A 21,422-nucleotide genomic window follows, 5' to 3' on the forward strand; every position below is an offset into this window, starting at 1 on the left:
TGCATGAAATCAGCCATCTTTGCAACCCTAAATCGCTGCTATTGCATCTTGATGAAGACGTAACCCCAGAATTGGGGGGTGGGGAATTTATAGAGAGAGAAAATGGGTTCGCGGGTTTCTAGAGAGAGAAAGTGGAATGCGGATTTCGATGGAGGAAGAAAGAGAAGCAGCGATTTACGAAAAATAAATAAATAAATAAATAAATAATTTAATTAATTTTTGATGAGTGGGAGATTTTGAAGGGAACAAATAAATAAGTAATAGGATATCTTTGCGAGATGTCAACGTCATAAATCTGGAGAAGGCGGGGAAAATAGACACGTGGATTTGTCTCTTGCTCCAGGCTTCTTTTCGCTTGGATGTGGCACTGAGAAATGTTTCTGGGATCCGCCGATTGGGGGGCCCCACGCTTCATGTCGGGTGATCATGTGGGTGAACTTTAATTGATGGCGGTAAAAAGATTATATTAAGACTAATTCAACTACATAGTTATGCAAATAATTAAGAAATTTTCATTGTGGTCTTGCTTTAGGTTAAGAAGAGCATTAATTCAGAAAAATTAAGAGAGTTTAGCACATCATCAACCTTTCAGAAAAGAATCGCACGTGTCTTAGAAACGCAATTTGAATTTTAGTAATATGTATTTTCCATATAAATCAGGTTCCACAAATAATGTTCTCATTGTTATGCAAGATATCTGAAGTACAAATAACACATGTATATTGATAAATGTAGCACTCCTTCCATTTTTCATCTCGTTTAGGATCAGAGGGAATATTGAAATATTGAATATGAAAAGTTATATGTTTTCACTTATACACCCAAAAGTTTTTTCATGGACTTGTAATAGTAGCTTTTAATGGAGTTTTTTTAAAAAGATATTTTTGCTAAATAATTAGTAAAACCGACAGTTTTGCTAATTATTTAGCAAAAACGACATCATTTTGACCAACAGGCCAAAAAGAGGTTGGTTTTAAAAAACTGCATATTCGAAACATACGAGACGTCATTAATTGGCGACTAATAATCACACCACAAAATCTACGGGACTAGTAGTCCCGTAGGTTTTGTTCCTACTTCACAAAATGTACGGGACTAGTAGTCTCATACGTTAAGCAGAAAGCCAAGCTGACGCCCCATCAAATCTACGGGAGTATTAGTCCCGTAGATACTAGTCCCGTATATTTCCTAGGCAGCCTGAAAACATGCACAAAACATGTACTTGCCTCTATTGCTTCATATACAGTATTTTTAACCAAAATTTACGTAAAAATATAGCATCCACTTTGTATACATTGATATACAGTATAATATTTATAAAAGTGATAAATTTTATTAAATAAACACTGGATAATAACACATTTAATCAATTCACAACACAATAGATATGTCATCATCGGATCAATACAATAAAATACTCTAAACAAATCCAAATGTATCAAGTCTATCCATACGATAATATATAGTCTATGCTAAACAAATCCAAATGTATCAAGTCTACCCATACGACAATATATAGTCTAAGTAGAAAAGCTAACAACCTAAAAGTCCGCCCCTCCCCCGTTATCCTCATGCACCATCTGCTCCTGACTTTCATGCCGATTCTCATGAGTTTGATGAAGAGCTCTACGAACCCTCGCCACTATCTTGTGCAATAGCGACACATGTACTGAATCTCCTGTGACGATAGCTATGCCCTCATTTGCAATCCCCTCTATCTCGTCCATAGCGTCTATCTTGTAAGGCCTCGAAAAAGACAATTCGACTGGTTCTCTTAACTATTTTAGTTGTAAGAAGAGATTCTATCACTTGGTAAGAATCTTTTTACAATCGTTCTTTTTTAATTATAGAAGAGAAGAAGGTTGATTTGACTTCTCCTTTATTTAACGTGAGTTCTGTGTGGCGATGAGATGTCTCGCTCGATACTCGTGTCGAGCTTACTTTTCGTTAACGATCGGAGCAAGATTGCTTCGATTCCAGGAGAAAATAGCCTCTTTTGAGTGCTTGAGCCGCCGCTGGTGGCTGATGTTAGCTCTTGACGTGTGTGGGTCTAAGTGCTCTTTGAGTGCTCTCTGAGTTTACGTGCTAGATCGCCCAAAGTTTTAAGCTCTTTTTTTAAGCTACCTTCTTCATAGCTTCTTATGGCTATTTATAGGCCTTTAGCACGTAACTGATGCGCTGACCATGATATCAGGAGCGTAGCTGACTCCTTAAATTTAGCCCACGTGGGCTGAATGGGTCTTTATGGATGTTAGCCATCTCCTGGCGTCGAGCTTTATTTGGTAAGACGAGCCTCACTGGATGGCGATGTTCATCTAATGAGACGAGCCTCCCGGTGTGGTGAGGTTTGTCTGATGAGACGAGCCTCATTGCATGGCGAGTTTTGTCTGATGAGACGAGTCTTCCTGCATGACGAGCCTCGTTTGATGAGATGAGTCTTGCTGCTTGTCGAGCATCGTCCTTGAATGAATTTCATCTTCTGAAGGAGCTTCGTCTTCAATGACGAGTTTTGTTTCTGAAGGATATCCGTCTTTAATGACGAGCTTCGTTTCTGAAGAAGCTTCGTCTTCAATGACAAGCTTCGTTTTCTAAAGGAGATTCGTCTTCAATGACGAGCTGCATTTCTAAGTGAACTTCATCTCAAATAACGAAGTTTGTCTTCTGAGAGGTGAGGCGCTGCTTGGTGAGGATCTTCTTTGATGACCTTCGTCTGACGAACTTCGTCATTTGAATGGGCTTCAGTGACTAGTTTCGAACCTTGTCTACAATGACGAGCTTCGTCACTCTCTTGTTTATTGGCATTTTTTAGTTCCTACATATCTACAGTTACATAAAAAAGATATAACGATAATGATATAAAAAAGCTAACAAGAGATTAAAAAAACCATTCTAATTTGCACAATTTACTTACACATGCTCTCTCATCTACACATCTTGGTACATATCTTGCTTGTTGAGAGTGTATCTCGATTTTGTCAACTAAAGGCATGGTTTGAGTGATTATCCACCGTCTGGTATTCCCCTAATACCATCTAATGTAATCGAGTTCCTCCATCGGAGGATAAAGCTGCTCGACAATAAGTTGATATCGATCATTCCATCCTAGCAATGTATGAATGACGCACAATCCGCCAGTCAATCTGATGTCCACCCTTAAACGCCTTTCTCTCTATTTTTTAACATATTGTGGAGCATGCTGTGTGAAACCAAACTGTCTAAGCAAGCGATCCGGCACATGCATCTCCACTACTTCGAAACAAATGAGAGAAACTCTGGCTCTCAATTCAATGGTAGACGAGGTAGGTAGGGTGCGTATGGATGCCCCTCGAACTACAAAATATTTCATATATTAATAACTCTTTGAAATATATCGATAACTTTAAATAACTTAAATTCAAATTTGATACCTGATAAATTTTTATCCGGTCGAGCTCTCCTCTGTAAAAATTTGTCTTATCGGGGCCTCATCGTATGCTTTAGTGACGTTCCATCTGCATGTATGATATAAGGTAGGTTCTAGTTCCAAATTTAAAATTTAAAATTAAATTTTCATTAACTACATTCAAAAAATTTTACCCGCAGCCTAGTGGAATATGTCCATCTAAATCTCGCGTCTCGCATAACCTTGGTTTCAAAACCAATCTCTCTCATGCCCAAACTTGTAACAATGTTAAACATCCTTTTAGCTCTTTATTTTGTATAAAAGCAACATTTGACATTTCTCTATATAGGTATGCTAAAACAGCACTACCACATGATAATATCCCACACCTGTCGAAGTCCTGGAGAAGCGGTAATCACCTATCACATGGCAAATGCGTTTAGTCATATTTTATAACAATAATAAGCAAAAATCTAGCAAAAACGGTCAAGATAGTGCTTTATAATAATAACAAGTTGTCTTACCTCAAATGTACTTTATATTTACTTGAATCGGGAAAAAGAAGAGTCCCGATCATGTGCAAAATATATGCATGAGTATGTTGTTGGATCATGACTTGGGATGTATCTTTTGGCAAGGGGTTTGCGAAAAAAATTTTAGCCACATCAATCTAATATATCGCCCAGGAAAGGACTCCGGAGGTAGTCCTAGCAAATCATCATAGATATGACACCACATATGCCTATCAGTCTCCGTAACATAAGGGTCATCAATGCGGAGACCAATAATCACTGCTATGTCCTGGAGAGTAATAGTCGTCTCACCGACACGTAGATGGAAAGTGTTAGTCTCTGGCCTTCATCTATCCATCAATGCATTAAGTAGTGCCCAATCAAGCTTCATCCACCGTAATTTTGAGCATGTGAGAAAACCTGCTTAGGCTACTAGAGCAATGATAAGCGGATCTTCAAGTGGCCAACGCGTATGTCCAAGGCTATGATCAATCATAACTAAGCTCCACTCCTCTTTACACGACAATGAAAAATATATATTAGAATTTAACAATGAGTAAGTAATATGTGACTATAAACTTATGATTTTAAATTTATCAATCATTACCAATGTAAATGATATGCTCTATGAATGGTGGCGTAACCGATCATAGAGGACGTCATCACTAACCGGCCCGGGAAGCATAGTGTATATACCTGCACACATAATTATTAACTTATTAGTTTCTACCGAATCAATAAGACTATAATAATGAAAAATAGAGATAGAAATAGAGAATATATTACCAACTAATTGTTATATACTTGTTCTTGATAGACAACGAGACCTACTATGACCTAATTGATTACATTGTCCACATCTAATTCGCCGCTACTCCTTTTCGACCATGATCCATAGTACCTCCAATTCGCTTGTCTTAATTGCTTCAAGATATCGTGGAAGTAATTCGTAAGATTTCTCCCAATGTCTAAAGATTTTAGTCAACGCCTTCCTCTGTGCATCATATTCTTTATTCTTGGATATAGTTATTTTTTCTCATATCATATACCCTTGTAATTATCTGACTTGGAGTAAGATCAAGTTTCTGCCTAACTTCGGGCATAATTCGCTCTAAGATATAAGAGGAAGTTGCTGCCTTATGATCTGTATTGACAGTCAGATTGTGATAAACACGTAAAATATGCATTACCTTAGTGTGTTTCAAGCATGATTTACGGGTGTTTGATGCATATTCATGTGTAGATCAAGGATACTACTGTGGTTTGTGTTTTTATATGTAGGTATTAGCTCAAGATTGAAAGATTCAATGATCGTTGGAAGTCAAATAAGAGTTTGAAGCAACAATGAGATTTAGAATGCATGGTTTTAGAAGAAAATTGATGCACAAGTATGAAAAACTAGAATTTAGACCATGATGCAATTCGAATCCGGTAAAGCTCAAAAGACAAAAGTTGTAGATCTCTTTAATATCTCTCCAACTCAGGTTCTCATTCTAAGGTTGGACAAAAAAGTTACGGCTAAAATATTGAAGATTATATAAACAAGCATAAAATAAGCAAGACAAACTTCACCACACCTTAGTGTGGTGCGCACCACACCTGTGGTTCGGGCCTTATCTTTTTCCAGATTTTTTGGAGGCCTATATATAAGTATTTTATCTTAGGGTTTAGGATCCTTTTGGGTGTTCTCTTAGCCGTCAATTAGCATCTATTTTAGAGTTCAAGTATTAAAGGAAGACATGAATTTCTTGTATAAGATTGGATTGCAAGTCTTTATTTTGAAGATTTTAATTAAAAGAGGGGTTAATTCTTTCCACTCTTTAATTAATTTATTCTTATGATTGATTTGCATGTTTATTTGATGTATTCTCTTATCCCAATCATGTGTGAGTAGATTCCTTGTCTAGGATTGGGAAAGAATCCAACTTTTTGGTAATTGATGATGAATTAATATAGGTTATTGGTGAAAGCTTAGAACTTTAAACTTAATTTCTTATGAATTAATTTTTTTGATTCACTTGATCATCGGATTAGCAATCATAGGTAATTAATTAAAGTACTGAAAGGTAAAATTACCGAACATCTAGAAATTAAGCAGGGGATTCGAACCACGAAAGTAGGCTAGATTTCTTAGGGATTTGATTTGGATTAGCATAAAGCTTAATGGGTTTAATTTAATATTGATTCTATAAAAATAGGTTAATTGAGATTAATTAGGCACGATCTTTAGAACTTGAAAGAGGTTTTAGATTAATTTAGGCTAATTCACCCTTTCTATTTTAAATCAACACCGAGAATTAAAATAATTCATCATTGTGCATCGAAGTTATGGTGAAAACCTAATTCTGGCTCTTCATTATATTGAATTCCACCTGATTGGTTTTGAAAGCATAAAAATTTGGTAATTAACCCTAGTTCCTGTGGGATCGACCTTGATAGCTACAACGAGTCCGTGCACTTGCGCATTTGCCTATCAAGTTTTAGGCACTGTTGTCAGGGAACTATGGTGTTAATATTGAGTGCTTACGTTATTAAGCTAGACTAGATTTTTTATATTCTCTTTGCTACTCACTTTCTTCTATGCAAAGGCATCAATCAGAAGTACACGACGAAGACAATCCTGAACTATCGGTGACTCTTGAAAACATAAGAAGGTATATAAGGGAGCAAAGGAACACAAAACAAACTACGATGAGTAATCAGAATCAGCTTCTTAAGGATTTTGCTACCCCAAATGCTCAATGCACGCACTCGAGTATTACAAGGCCCACTGTTGAAGCTAATAACTTTGAGCTAAAACCATCACTGCTTTCAATGGTTCAACAGATCCAGTTTGGAGGAGGTGCTACTGAAGACCCGAACCTCTACCTGTCAATTTTCTTGGAGTATTGTGACACTTTGAAGCTTAATGGAGTGACCAATGATGCTATTTGACTCAGACTATTTCCATTCTCTATAAAGGATAAGGCTAGGGCTTAGTTGCACTCATTGCCAGCTGGGTCCATTACCACTTAGGATCAGTTATCCAGGGCGTTTCTTGCAAAGTATTTTCCCCTAAGTAAAATAACATAGATGAGAAACCAGATCACAAGCTTTGTACAGAAGGAAGGAGAGTCACTCTATGAAGCTTGGGAACACTATAAGGAATTATTAAGGATGTGCCCTCACCATGGACTGGAGAAGTGGTTAATTGTTCACACCTTCTACAACGGGCTCACTTACAACACTCGAACTACTATTGATGTTGCTGTAGGAGGAGCTTTGATGAACAAAACAACATACACTCTCATTGAAGACATGGTTCAGAATCACTATCAATGGGCGAACGAGCGTGCTCAGACATCAAAAGGAGGAAAGTATAAAATAGATGCTTTAGATCATATATCCTCTAAAGTTTATGCTTTGTTTAAAAAATTTGAAAGCTTAAGTATTAATTCTGTGGCGTCTACTTCAATTGCATGTGAGATATTTCGTTACGTGGGTCATTCTGCACTTGAATGTCAATTAGGAAACCTCTATCCTTTAATACTTCTGGTAATGAACAGGTTAACTATGTTAATAATTTTAATCAGAAGGGAGACCTATTCTCCAACACTTATAATCCAGGGTGAAGGAATCATCCTAATTTATCTTATAGAAACCCACCTGGAAATCCCATGCCCGCATCTAATTTTGCTCCTCCTGGTTTTCGTGCTCCTCAATCCAATCTCCCTTCTCAAAGGTCTAATTTGAAAAATATGATGGAAAAATTTGTGATGACTCAATCGAGATTGAATGAAGAGTTTAAGCAACAACAACAAACCACGAATGAGATAGTAAAACAATTGGCCTCTAAGATGGATTCCCTAGCTACCCATAACAAGATGTTAAAGACACAAATCACCCAATTGGCGCAAAATGCTAGCTCTTCTTTTAGGCCTTCGGGCATGCTACCTGGACAACCCGAGACGAATCCCAGGGGTCATGTGAATGCTATATCCCTTAGGAGAGGAAAATAATATGAGAGACCTAAGATGAAGGAAAATGCCTTGGTAGATGGTTATCATGAAGAAAAAAATTAAAAAGGTGGTAGATGTGGATAATGAGACCCAAACACAGGAAGAAAAAGAAGTTGAGAAATATATGTCTCCCACTCCTTACAAGCCTCCGCTACCCTTTCCCCAAAGATTAGCTAAGGCTAAGTTAGAAAAGCAATTCAGAAATTTTTTGGAGATTTGAAAAAGTTGCACATCAATATCCCGTTCACTGAGGCTATTTCTCAAATGTCTTCTTATGCTAAGTTCTTGAAAGAGATCCTATCTAATAAAAGGAAATTGGAAGAATACGAGACTGTGGCCCTTACCGAGGAGTGCAGTGCTATCATCCAAAATAAGTTGCCTCCTAAACTTAAGGATCCATGTTTATTTTCTATTCATTGTGTTATTGGTAATGTCTCTATTAACCGTACTTTTTGTAATTTAGGTGTAAGCGTAAGTTTGATACCAATGCCTATTTGTAAGAAGCTTGGCATAGGTGATTTAAAGCCAACCACGATATCACTCCAATTAGCGGATCGATTGGTAAAATATCGGATAGGTATACTTGAAGATGTCTATCCAGGTCGGTAAGTTCTTTATCCCGGTTGATTTTGTATTTTGGAAATAGAAGAAGATTCTAACATTCCAATTATATTAGGAAGACCCTTCCTTGCTACTGTAGGTCTATAATCGATGTTAAAAATGGAAGACTCTCCCTAAATATTAGAGGGGAGATGGTAGAATTTAATTTAAGCAATGTCATTAAACTCCCTCTAACTGATAAAGTTTGTTACATGGTCAATGTGATTGACAAGTGTACAGATGAGCAACTTGTAAACCATTACTCAGCTAACGCGCTTGAGAAGTGTTTGATAAGTGACAGTTCAATAAATAATGAGGACCCCGAGGTAGCCACGTATGGTCAATCTTTAGAATCAACATAAACTGCTCCATTTCGAAATGCAAAGTTTGAAAGTTTAAAGTTAGAGCTAAAAAAGTTCTAATTGTGAAGAGGATAAAGCACCAAAGGTAGAATTAAAACTCCTCCCTTCCTCTTTAAGGTATGAATTTCTTAGCCCTAACTCTACTTATCCTGTGATTGTGAATGCACATTTGAACGAAAATAAAACCGATAAGTTTCTTATAACACTTAGGATGCATCGCAAGGTCATATGATACACCATGGATGATATTAAATGAATCAACCCATAGATTTGCATGCACATAATTCTCTTGGAAGATCATAAACCCTCTATAGAGCACCAACGTAGATTAAATCCTAACATGAAGGAAGTGGTTAAAAAAGAGGTGCTTAAGCTATTATATGTTAGGGTAATCTATCATATTTCTGATAGTAAATGGGTTAGCCCGGTCTATGTGGTGGGGTGATCATAGTCAAGAATGATAATAACGAACTTATCCCTTCTAGGATGGTTACGGGTTGGAGGATGTGCATTAATTATAGAAAGTTGAATAAGGCAACCCGAAAAGATCATTTTTCACTTCTCTTTATAGACTAGATGTCGGAAAGGTTGGCCAGATATTCCTAATTCTGTTATTTAGATGGCTATTCAGGATTTTTCCAAATCTCTATTCATCCTAGTGACCAGAAAAATACCATTTTTACATGTCCCTATGGGACCTTTGCTTATAGGCGCATGCCTTTCGGTCTTTGTAATGCCCCTGTCACTTTTCAACGATGTATGATGGAAATTTTCTCTGATTTTATAGAAGACATTATGGACGTATTTATGGAAGACTTCTCCGTATATGAGACTATTTTTTATAGTTGTTTAGCTAACTTGTCTCGAGTTTTGCAGCGTTACGAAGAAGTTAATTTAGTCATAAACTAGGAGAAATGCCACTTTATGATAAGGGACAGAATAGTTCTAGGACACAAGGTGTTCGAGCACGGAATTGAGATTGATCGAGCAAAAATGGAAATCATTGAAAAGTTGCCTCCACCAACGTCAGTTAGAGGAGCATGAAGTTTCTTTAGACATACCAGTTTCTATCGGCGTTTCATCAAAGACTTTTTAAAAATTACAAAACCTTTAACTAACCTTCTTCTTAAAGAAGCTCCCCTTGATTTCACTGATGAATGTCTTGATGCTTTTCGTAGGTTGAAGGAAGCTTTGATAACAGCTCCTATTATGCAACCGTCAGACTGAAATCTCCCATTTGAAGTCATGACTGATGCAAGTGATTATGTTGTTGGTGCTGTGTTGGGCCAAAGAAAGAAACAGATAGTTCATGCAATTTATTATGCTAGTCGCACTCCTGATGAAGCTAAAGTTAACTATGCTACCACTGAAAAGGAGCTATTAGCATTTGTCTTCGCCTTTGACAAGTTCCAGTCTGGAGCTATTAGTAATTATCTTCGCCTTTGACAAGTTCCAGTCTTACTTAGTGGGATCCAAAGTCATTGTTTATACCGACCACTCTACCATCAAATATCTTTTGAGCAAGCAAGATGCCAAGCCTAGGTTGATTCGATGGATACTACTTTTACAAGAGTTTGACCTAGAGATAAAGAAAAATAAAGGGACAAAAAATTTGGTGGCAGACCTTTTGTCAAGGATGAAACAAGAATCACATGATAGGAAGAAGGATGAACTACCGATCGACATATCCTTCCCAAATGATCAGTTGTTAGCCATAGAAAGATTGGATGCACCATGGTATGTGGACTTCGTCAACTACATATTGTGTGGAGTCTTGCCTCCGGATCTGAGCTATCAACAGAAAAAGAAGTTCTTTGCTGACGTGAAGTATTATTTTTGGGATGAACCATTTCTATACAAACGGTGTGTTGATGGGATGATTAGAAGATGTGCTCCTGAAGATGAGGTTACAAGTATTCTCCATCATTGCCATTCATCTTCTTATGGGGGACATGCAAGCACTGCAGCTACAAAAGTTCTACAAACAGGTTTCTATCGGCCGAATCTTTTCCGAGATGCAAAATAGTTTATGACATCTTGTGATAGTTGTCAGATGACCGGGAACATTTCAAAGCGACATGAGATGCCTTTATACTCCATCTTAGAAATTGAGGTCTTTGATGTGTGGGACATAGATTTCATGGGACCGTTTTCGCCATCGTGTAACAACAAGTTCATCTTAGTGGCAGTGGACTATGTCTCCAAATGGGTAGAAGTGATAGCATCCCCCACAAACGATGCTAAAGTGCTTGTGAAACTATTCAAGAACATTATTTTTTCAAGGTTTGGGATGCCACAGACGATAATCAGTATGGCGGTTCACACTTCATAGAAAGAAAATTCGAAGTTCTCTTAAAAAAGTATGGGGTCACTCATAAGATTGCCACGCCATACCATCCCCAAATTAGTGGTCAAGTGGAAGTTTCAAATTGTGAAATTAAGAGTATCTTAGAGAAAACAGTTAATCATTCGAGAAATGACTGGTCTATGAAACTCCCAGATGCCTTATGGGCCTATCAAACTACCTACAAAATATCCATAGGCATGACATTGTTCTAGTTGGTGTATGGCAAATCTTATCATCTCCCAGTTGAGTTAGAGCACAAGGTGTATTAGGCTATCAAGCTGCGCCAATTTTGATATGAAGACCGTAAGGGAGAAAAGAAAACTTCAACTTCATGAGCTAGATGAGCTACGATTAGATTCCTATGAGAATGCTCGCATTTATAAAGAAAGGACTAAATGATGGCATGATAAGAATATCATTCGAAGAGAGTTTAATCAAGGAGATATGATATTACTTTTCAACTCTCATTTGAAGCCTTTTTCAGGAAAGCTCAAGTCCAGGTGGTCCAGACCATTTTCAAGTCCATAAGGTCTTTCCTAATGGAGTTATTGAAGTTTGGAGTGAAACAATAGGATCTTTCAAGGTGAATGGGCAACGATTGAAATACTACATTATTTGACTTGTATTTCTTTGATTTCGATTACAACTTGATTACAAAAGAGAGGAGAACGAAATTGGTTCTTCCTCTTTGTTTAAAACTGGGTTCTTCACGGTGGCGATGGAGTGCCTCCCCCGAATGCTTGCGTCGAGTTTGCTCTCCGTTGACGATCCGCACGTCTTGATTCACTGGAACGATGTCTTCTCCTCACGATTTGACGTTGTGGAGAACTTGCGTGGCAAGTTTGAGAACTCAGAACGAGTTTAGAAGAACTCTGCAAAAGAGTTGATTTGAACCGAAGATCGGTTAATAAGCCAAGGCTAAAAGAAAGCTCTGTGGTCGATCGTCGCTGAAGGATCAAGGCCGATCTCCTCCAAAACCTTTGCTGCGAAGCCCCAGATCCGAAAATGCCAGCCTTGCTGCTAACTCTTCCGTTTCCAAAAAACCAGCCCTAACTCAGTTGAGTTTACCCATATTTATAGGGAATTAAGGGGTGTAACCACCCCCTTAATTCTCTCCATAATGGGGTGTAACCGTCCCCAAATCGTGGGAAACGGTTTTAGAACCGTTCAGCTCATGTTGAATGAGTCAAACAATACCCACGTTGGCGTTCAGGATCCTAACTCCGCGTTTTAGACTGGAGACGCGGAGTTGGGTACCCGCAGGGCGTAGAAAAACGCGAGGGTCGACCTTGGCGTTTTTGATGTTGTAACGTGGGTTTCGACCCTGGCGTTTTGATGTTGTAACGCGGGTTTCGACCCTGGCGTTTTGATGTTGTAACGCGGGTTTCGACCTTGGCGTTTTGGTGTTGTAACGCGGGTTTCGACCCTGGCGTTTTGATGTTGTGACGCGGGTTCGACCCTGGCGTTTTGATGTTGAAACACGGGGAGGACCTCCGCGTCTTGCCTCACAGAGATTATCACCAAGTAATCTCTTTTTGTCATAGAGTTGGAAAGATCATTGTCTTGTAATCTTCGTCTTGGTTCCTTGAGAATATGAGAGTCGTCAGATTGTAAGTTGGAAAGATCATTGTCTTGTAATCTTCGTCTTGGTTCCTTGAGAATATGAGAGTCGTCAGATTGTAACTTCCATCATCGGTGTTTGATGGGGGATAAGCTATCTATTGTGATTTTTAGACAGCCTACAGAATCCCCTCCAAAGTTTTCGAAAGTTCGTGGTTGACTGGGACGAATTTTCGGAATACTTTGGATCTCAACCCTGAAGCTGTTGATTCCTTGTTGTAAAGGAGTCGTTCTCTGCACTCGCTTCGAAGGCATCTTGGTTGAAGGGATTTTCCACGTAGGACCTGTGTGAAGGTATGCGCCATAATCCTGCTTCTGGAATGCGGGGGTGGACCCTGCATTTTGAACTTGAGACGCGGGTGTGACCTCGGCGTTCTGATTTTTGTAATGCGGGTCTGACCTTAGCGTTTGGTTTTCGCATCACTGGTCTAACCTCGGCATTTTGACTTGAAACGCGGCTATGACTTTGGCGTTATCGTCTTCGCGTCGCGGGTCTGACCTCGGGATTGTGGTTTTTGCGACGCGGGTCTGACCTTGGCGTTCTGACTTAAAACGCGGCTATGACCTTGGCGTTTCGATGTGAGACGCGGAGGTGACTTTCATGCATTTTGACTAAGTCTTAAGTCTCGACTCACATCTATTAAGCTGATGGGCCTGCAAATGTGCGTAGGATTTTTGGCAAACCCTCAGCCATCACCGGATTTGATAAGCCTTTACCGACTACCGTTTGAGTCGGGCTAGCGCATGGATTGTCTAAGTCCGTTCCACATGTAACGTTGTGCTAAGAGAATGAACCCTCTTAGACTTGATGCTATGATTTTGAATACATAGACTTTGTCATTTTCACGGGAAACAACTAACCGGCAACGTGTGTTAGGCGTAGGCTTATCTCTAATTAGGGATCAAGATAGACTCCCCCAGGCATGTGAGGCATAGATTTTGATGTCCTTTTCACGGTAAAAGACTAACCGGCAACGTGTGTTAGACATTGACTTATCCCTACTTAGGATTCAGGATAAAATTCCCCATGCGTGTAAGGCATGGATTTTGGCGTTATTAATAACGACCTGCTACGATATTGAATACGTAGGCTTTGCTATTATTACGGGAATATGCTACCCGGTAGCATGTGTTAGATGCAGACTTATCTCTAATTAGGGATCGAGATAGACTCCCCCAGGCATGAATCCTGGTGTCTTTTTCACAGCGAAAGATTAACCGGTAACGCGTGTTAGGCGTAGGCTTATCTCTAATTAGGGATCGAGATAAAGTCCCCCAGGCATGAATCCTGGTGTCTTTTTCACGGCGAAAGATTAACCGGCAACGCGTGTTAGGCGTAGGCTTATCTCTAATTAGGGATCGAGATAAAGTCCCCCATGCGTGAAGGCATGGATTTTTGGTGTCGTTTCTTCCTGTGTGGCTTGAAACACCGAAAGAAAGTTGGAAGTGCCAGAGGTATAGTATTAACTTGGCATGAATTTTCACCTAAAGTGAAATTCAAAAATTTTCTTTATTATCACTAGGATAATTCTAGAAAATCTTTAATCCGCTGGGGATTTCATAATGAAAACTTGCTATTCTTGTTGAAAAAAGATTAACAAGTTCATTGGGGGGGTTTGACTGTTAGAGGTGTGATGTTAACCTAACAGTATTTTATGGGCTTATCGCTCTATTGAGGAGAGTCGATAAGTTGATTGTGTCGTCAGAGGTGTGGGATTAACTTGACGGGTTTGTGGACCTATCGCTCCATTGAAGAGAGTCGATAAGCGGATTTTGTCAGAGGTGTAGTGTTAACGTGACAAGAAAGATATTGCTATGGAAGCAATTTTGAGAACTTATCGCTCTATTGGAAAGAGTCGATAAGTTGATTTTGGACTTAGCAGTGGAAGAAAAAGAGGCAGACAAAGCACATCGCCTAGTGAGGCACTATCCATGAAGTCAGAATAGACGCACATCACCAGGTAGGCTATTATCTGATGAGTTTGACTATCAGAGGTAACTGTTAACGTGATAGTTGTGGACTTGCCATCCTATTGAAGCGGATTAGCAGATTGATGTACTATCAGAGGTAACTGTTAACGTGATAGATTTATGGACCTGTCATCCTATTGAGAAGAGGATTGACAAGTTGAGGGACTATCAGAGGTAAATGTTAACGTAATAGTTTTGGACCTGTCATCCTATTGAGAAGAGGATTGACAAGTTGAGGGACTATCAGAGGTAAATGTTAACGTAATAGTTTTGTGGACCTGCCATCCTATTAAAACGGATTGACAAGTTGAGGGACTATCAGAGGTAAATGTTAACGTAATAGTTTTGTGGACCTGTCATCCTATTGAGAAGAGGATTGACAAGTTGAGGGACTATCAGAGGTAAATGTTAACGTAATAGTTTTGTGGACCTGCAATCCTATTAAAACGGATTGACAAGTTGAGGGACTATCAGAGGTAAATGTTAACGTAATAGTTTTGTGGACCTGTCATCCTATTGACAAGTCTGCAAGAGGAATTCCTCCGTGACGGGATCCCTGCAGTTCATTGCCTGATTGCGGAAGCGTTTGATGAAGGTATCCACCGACTCTCCGCCTTTTTGTTTCTCGTCGAAGAGTGTCCTGATCGACACCTCGGTGTCATCATCGAAGAAATGGGCGAGAAACATGCCTTCCAAGTCCTCCCAGCTGTTGATGCTTCCGGGCTTGAGACGGCGGTACCAATCGAAGGCAGGCCCGCGAAGGGTGCCAACGAATGACCGAACCATCAAAGGCTCGTTGCCCGAGATTACTCCCAAGTGAGACTTGAAGTAGATCAGATGTTGAGTGGGCGAGCCCTTTCCGTTGAACGGCGTGAAGTTGATCAGGTTGAACTTCGCCGGATACGGGATCGAATCCCACTTTCTCGGGTAAGGACACGGGATGCCGGTCCTCTTCACCTCTCGAGTAGACATCAGGGCGTCGATTTTTCTTTCGAGATCCTTCATCTTTTCGGCCTGATCTCTATCCTGTTTTGGACAATTGTCGAGAGGAATAATACGGCCACCCCCAGTGTTGTCACTATTGGTGGGTTCACCCCCAGTGTTGTTATTTTTAGTGGGGCCACCCCCAGTATTCTTGGGTGGTGCGTCGGCCATGATGATTTCGTCCACCTTTGGATTGCTACCAACTGCGGCGTTCTGGGTGCGACGGTTGGATTCAGCTAGCTGACTTGACAAAGCGCGGATTTGTTGGTCGTGCATTTGCTTCATCTCCTGCATAGCCATTCCCATTTCGATCTTGAAGATTTCCTTCTGCCTAGCCAGGGCCTCTTCAATGATTTTGGCTATTTGATCTGTATTGACCATGAGCACCTCTCGAGCTTGTCCTATGCTAGACGTTGTCTCGTCAGATGCGAGAACGGAATAGGAATCCGAGAGTTCATCATCGGAATGTACACCCTCATGGATCCCACAGTAATTGTCTTATCTGACGGCTTCTAGCTGAAGCTGAGCTGTTCCCGAATTGACCCTGCTTCCTGGAGAGGAATTAGGGTCGGAATCACTTGAAATGATTGGGGATTTTCCCTTGTTGACCATGTTGATAGTCACTTCTAGGGGTTCATCATCTCGAGCAATCGATCCTCTTTGGTGGGAACGCCTTGATTTGGGCTTTATCATTCCATCGGAAATTCCCTCGAATATCGAGACCCTCTGTGGAGCGGTCTTGGGGCAGCTACAGGTTGATAATACTGCCCTGATGATTTTGGTACACGGACAGTGAGACACCCCCCCAGCCTGATAGTACACCTCATCGACGTTGCCGTCGGAGTAACCTATCGGCTGCTCACATGGGTTCTCAGGTATAACGCGTTCGTTTGTTTGACGCGTCTTCTCCTGAGTAGACATTGCCTTGTTGGCTTCCGCAAGAGTCGCACGTTTGGAATCACTCCTTTGTGAGGGTGAAATCTTAACGGGCTCTTGGTCCTTTTCACGCACCGCCGAGCTGGTTGTTGCAGAGATCGACTTGTTAGGAGATCGTGTACGACCCCCAGTCTGGATAAAGAATCTTGACAGGAAGAGTCTCTCTAGATCTGTCCACTCTTGGATACATCCCGCAGGAAGTTTCCTAAACCATTCAAAGGCAACCCCCTTGAGGGTGCCTATGAACAATCGAGCCAGTACGGCATCGTTTGATATTACATTCCCAGTCTGTGACTTGAAATGATAGATATGTTGGTTCGGTGATCCCGTGCCGTCAAAAGCTTGTAGTGTCGGGATTTCAAATTTTGGAGGATAAGGGGCTGCGTCCCATTCGGCAGGGTAGGGCCTAACAACTCCCTCATATTGGAGCTCGCTTCTGTTAGCAATGACATTGAGGCGGGCTTCCAATTCCTCGATTTTAGCCGACTGAGGATTTTGCTCATACTCCGTCTCTCTTCCTTCATCAGAGGAAGATTCCAGGTTGTGGGCTTCTTGGTCAGAAGCCGTGTCATCAACCATTTTTCCCTTCCCTTTGCTTGTGTGAGGTCGGGACGAAGACGTTCTTTCCCTTCGGGAAGATTCTTGCCTGAGTGGCGAATCTGTCTTCTGAGATTTGGCCTTGTCTGCGACGAGTTGAGTCAACAGGGCCAGGAGTTCATTGATGGCCTCTTGCTGAGATTTGAGCATGGCCTCCTGCTCATCAAGTCTCTTCGCGAGATCTTCATGGTTTCCCGTCATATAAGCGTAGCTCTCATGTTCAACAAAAGAGCTTGATGACTGGGACTCTGCAATGGCTGAGTGTTCATCATTGGAATTGGTTCCCCTGGCTAAACTCCGATAGTTGACAGGGGGAATGGCTCCTGTTCGCGTCCGAGTATGTTGATAAACTCCATCAGACTTATTCAGGAAGTCTTTCAAGCCAGGAGACTGATCGTTCTCTGACTCATCGGAACTAGGAACTGATGATCTCCCTCTGCCGATCATGTTAGAAGTGACTCTAAGGTATTCATCCTCAGAAGTCTTCTTCTTGTGTGAACGCCGTCGTTGGTTGGGTAAAGCAACGTTCGTAAATTGGTTGAACACCAGCAGTTGGGCCGCATATGAGCAGCATTGGCGTCCCGAGAGGACCGTAGGAATCAGTCGTTCACATTGAAATGAACGAATGACTTGTTGCATCGATCTTTCTCTCGATGTGAACTCTCTCGAATCTGTTATAAAGATTCGAGGAGAATTACTCACTGATTGTGAGGTTTGAACTGGAACCCCCTGTCCATGATTGGACAGGACTGGCTCTTGGTGAATATGGATCTAGTTGAGATGCCTTGAATCCATAAACTTCTTATATCCGCCCCTCAACCTAGTCGCGCTACGCAGAGCATTCGGGGGTCTCGCTTTGGGTCACGTTCGGCACTTGAAACGTGAGGGTCGCGTCTGGCACTTGAAACGCGAAGGTCACGTTTTGGTTTGGCGACATGAGGGTCGCGTTCTTCATTGTCGACGCGAGGGTCGAGTTTTGACTGGGAAACGCGAAGTTGAAGTTCGCGTTCAATGTAGACTTGAGGTCCGCGTTTTGGAAGTAAAACGCGCCATTGAGGGCCGCGTTCAATCTGGTTCTCGCGAAGCTCATGTTTGGGCTCATAAACGCGAAGTTCAGGGTCGCGTTTAGGCTCACGAACGCGAAGTTCGCGTTGGTTGGAGAATCGACTTTCTCGAAGTTGTGCTCGTCGCTGAGACCTTCTTCTTCGACGAGCAGCATTCTTCTTGGCCTGTTTTAAGGCTTTTGCAGAGGCATCATCGGCGTTTATGGAGCTCGTCTCCTCTCTAAGCCGTTTATGGCCTGAAGCACATCGTGTTGACGCGGATGTGGGACATTCAACTCGCTGGGCGAGTTCGGCTGAGGCTAAGCTCGCTCCTGAAGCAGAGTGACTGTTCGACAAATTGCGGCCAAAGGAGAGGACTTTCTTCGGCACTCCAGCAACAGTTAGAGATTTATTCTCCTTGGAGACTTTGTGGATCTTGCGCATAGCCTTGGGGCTAAGGGATCCAGAGGAGATAGCCTTTTCAAACTTGGCTTGATCAAACTCTACTACGAGAGTTTCGACAGTTGTTCCAGTGAGATGAACATCGGATTGCACCACCACTTCTTCGTCACAGAAGCTAATCCCCAGCGGAGTCTCCATCTTTTGTATGTGTGGCAAGTTTGAGAACTCTGAACGAGTTTAGAAGAACTCTGTAAAAGAGTTGATTTGAACCGAAGATCGGTTAATAAGCCAAGGCTAAAAGAAAGCTCTGTGGTCGATCGTTGCTGAAGGATCAAGGCCGATCTCCTCCAAAACCTTTGCTGCGAAGCCCCAGATCCGAAAATGTCAGCCTTGCTGCTAACTCTTCCGTTTCCAAAAAACCAGCCCTAACTCAGTTGAGTTTACCCATATTTATAGGGAATTAAGGGGTGTAACCGCCCCCTTAATTCTCTATAATGGGGTGTAATCGTCCCCAAATCGTGGGAAACGGTTTTAGAACCATTCAACTCATGTTGAATGAGTCAAACAATGCCCACGTTGGCGTTCAGGATCCTAACTCCGCGTTTTAGACTGGAGACGCGGAGTTGGGTACCCGCAGGGCGTAGAAAAACGCGAGGGGCGACCTTGGCGTTTTTGATGTTGTGACGCGGGGTTCGACCCTGGCGTTTTGATGTTGTAACGCGGGTTTCGACCCTGGCGTTTTGATGTTGTGACGCGGGTTCGACCCTGGCGTTTTGATGTTGAAACACGGGGAGGACCTCCGCGTCTTGCCTCGCAGAGATTATCACCAAGTAATCTCTTTTTGTCATAGCGTTGGAAAGATCATTGTCTTGTAATCTTCGTCTTGGTTCCTTGAGAATATGAGAGTCGTCAGATTGTAACTTCCATCATCGGTGTTTGATGGGGGATAAGCTATCTATTGTGATTTTTAGACAGCCTACAGGGGAACAAAACGAGAAAGGGGTCTCTTGTATCCTTTCTGGTCCTCCTCGTTAGAGAATTGAACGTAAAAAGGGGTCGAGCTCATGACCATAAACGAGCGTTTCTTAAGAGGCAACCCAAGTTTTCCTCATTTATCATTCTTTTATTTAACTTATTTTATTTCACTTTAATTTTGTTTATTATTTTTATAGGCAATTGGATCAACACAAATTTAACTTTTAATTCTTTCAATCATGCAGTTCCGAAGAAGGGAAGACATGACATTAACTAAGGGTTAAGAAAACTATAGAGAAAGGAGTTAAAAATAGGGTGATAGACTCTACCACACCTAGGGGTGGTGTCCGCCACACCCCTGGTTCGCTGGACACCAAAAAGCTCAGACAATTCTAGACCCTACCACACCTATGGGTAGACACAAAAAAAAAGACCAGACCCTACCACACCCAGGTGTGGTGTATGCTACACCCACGGCTCTCCTCTCAAAAAAAATCCCCAAAAGTGTCCATACCCCTCCTTTCCTCCCCTTCCTTTTTGTTACAAACCGCCTCTCTCCCTTCCCCCAACCTCCCCTCTTTAACAAAATCGCCACCGCCCTCCTCATCTCCAGCGCGACCAGATCCTATCCTTCACCACCATCGTCGGCCACTCCCAAACCGGCCTCTCTCACCTTCCCTTGACATCGCGCCTCTTTCGACGCCAAACCAAAGCCCTCCGATCCAGTGCCCTGCAATCCTCTGTTACCCCTGTTTCTGCGTCTCTCTCATCTCTCGCTCGAGTTTCTCCCTCTCTCTCTCTCTCTCTGGCTGACTCTCTCTGCTCATCTCTCATCTCTGCTCTTCTGCAGCACGTAAGCAACCGCGCACCTTCAAGCCCTCCGACCTAACTTCAACCTCACCGCCCCTATCCTTCACCACCACCATCACCGGCCACCTCTAAACCACCTCTCTCCCTACACCTGACCTCCCCTCTTCGACCAAACCACCCCCTCCCCAACTAATTCGACCCGGCATCCAACCAAATCACCCCACTCTTGTTTCACTTTCGCCGCTGAACACCACCACCATCTCGCACCGTACAACAGCCAGCTGCCGCTTTCAACTGTCATCCGATCTGCTGTCTACTCCTGTTCGGTAGACTAAATGGGACCTAAACACGGACGAACTAGTTAGGTAGCCTCAACTTCTCATTCACGATGACAAAGAGGTAATCCTCCCTCTCCCCAAAATCCTCATGGTATAAAATTTGTCGATGCACAACAACAATCTAGGTATAATACACTGGTTAAGCAAGGAATTCTGAGTACCCGCTACTTGGGTAATACTTGTTCGCGTGAGTTAGGGCTGTGGGAAGATGTTGCATACCTCCTAAAATGAGTTGGTTGGATGACTTTTGTAGATGCTAAACATCCCACATAGAAGCATATCACACTTAATTTTCTGAGTTCTCTTGATGCTGTTTTGTTTAATGATGAGGGAGTAAAAGAAGGGAAAATCACTTTTAGGCTATTTAACTAGTTCCACATACTTACATTAGCACAATTAAATGAGATATTTGGTTTTCCGGAGGGTGGGGCTAGAAATATCCATAAACATTTTAACTTGACCCACTTTTGGACTTCCATCGCACGCTCTACCACTCAAAGAACTTATGATCCCTCTTTGTCAAGGGCCTCTATTGTTTATAACTC

This window comes from Asparagus officinalis, chromosome 10 (genome assembly GCF_001876935.1).
Source record: "Asparagus officinalis chromosome 10, Aspof.V1, whole genome shotgun sequence".
Classification (NCBI taxonomy): Eukaryota; Viridiplantae; Streptophyta; class Magnoliopsida; order Asparagales; family Asparagaceae; genus Asparagus; species Asparagus officinalis.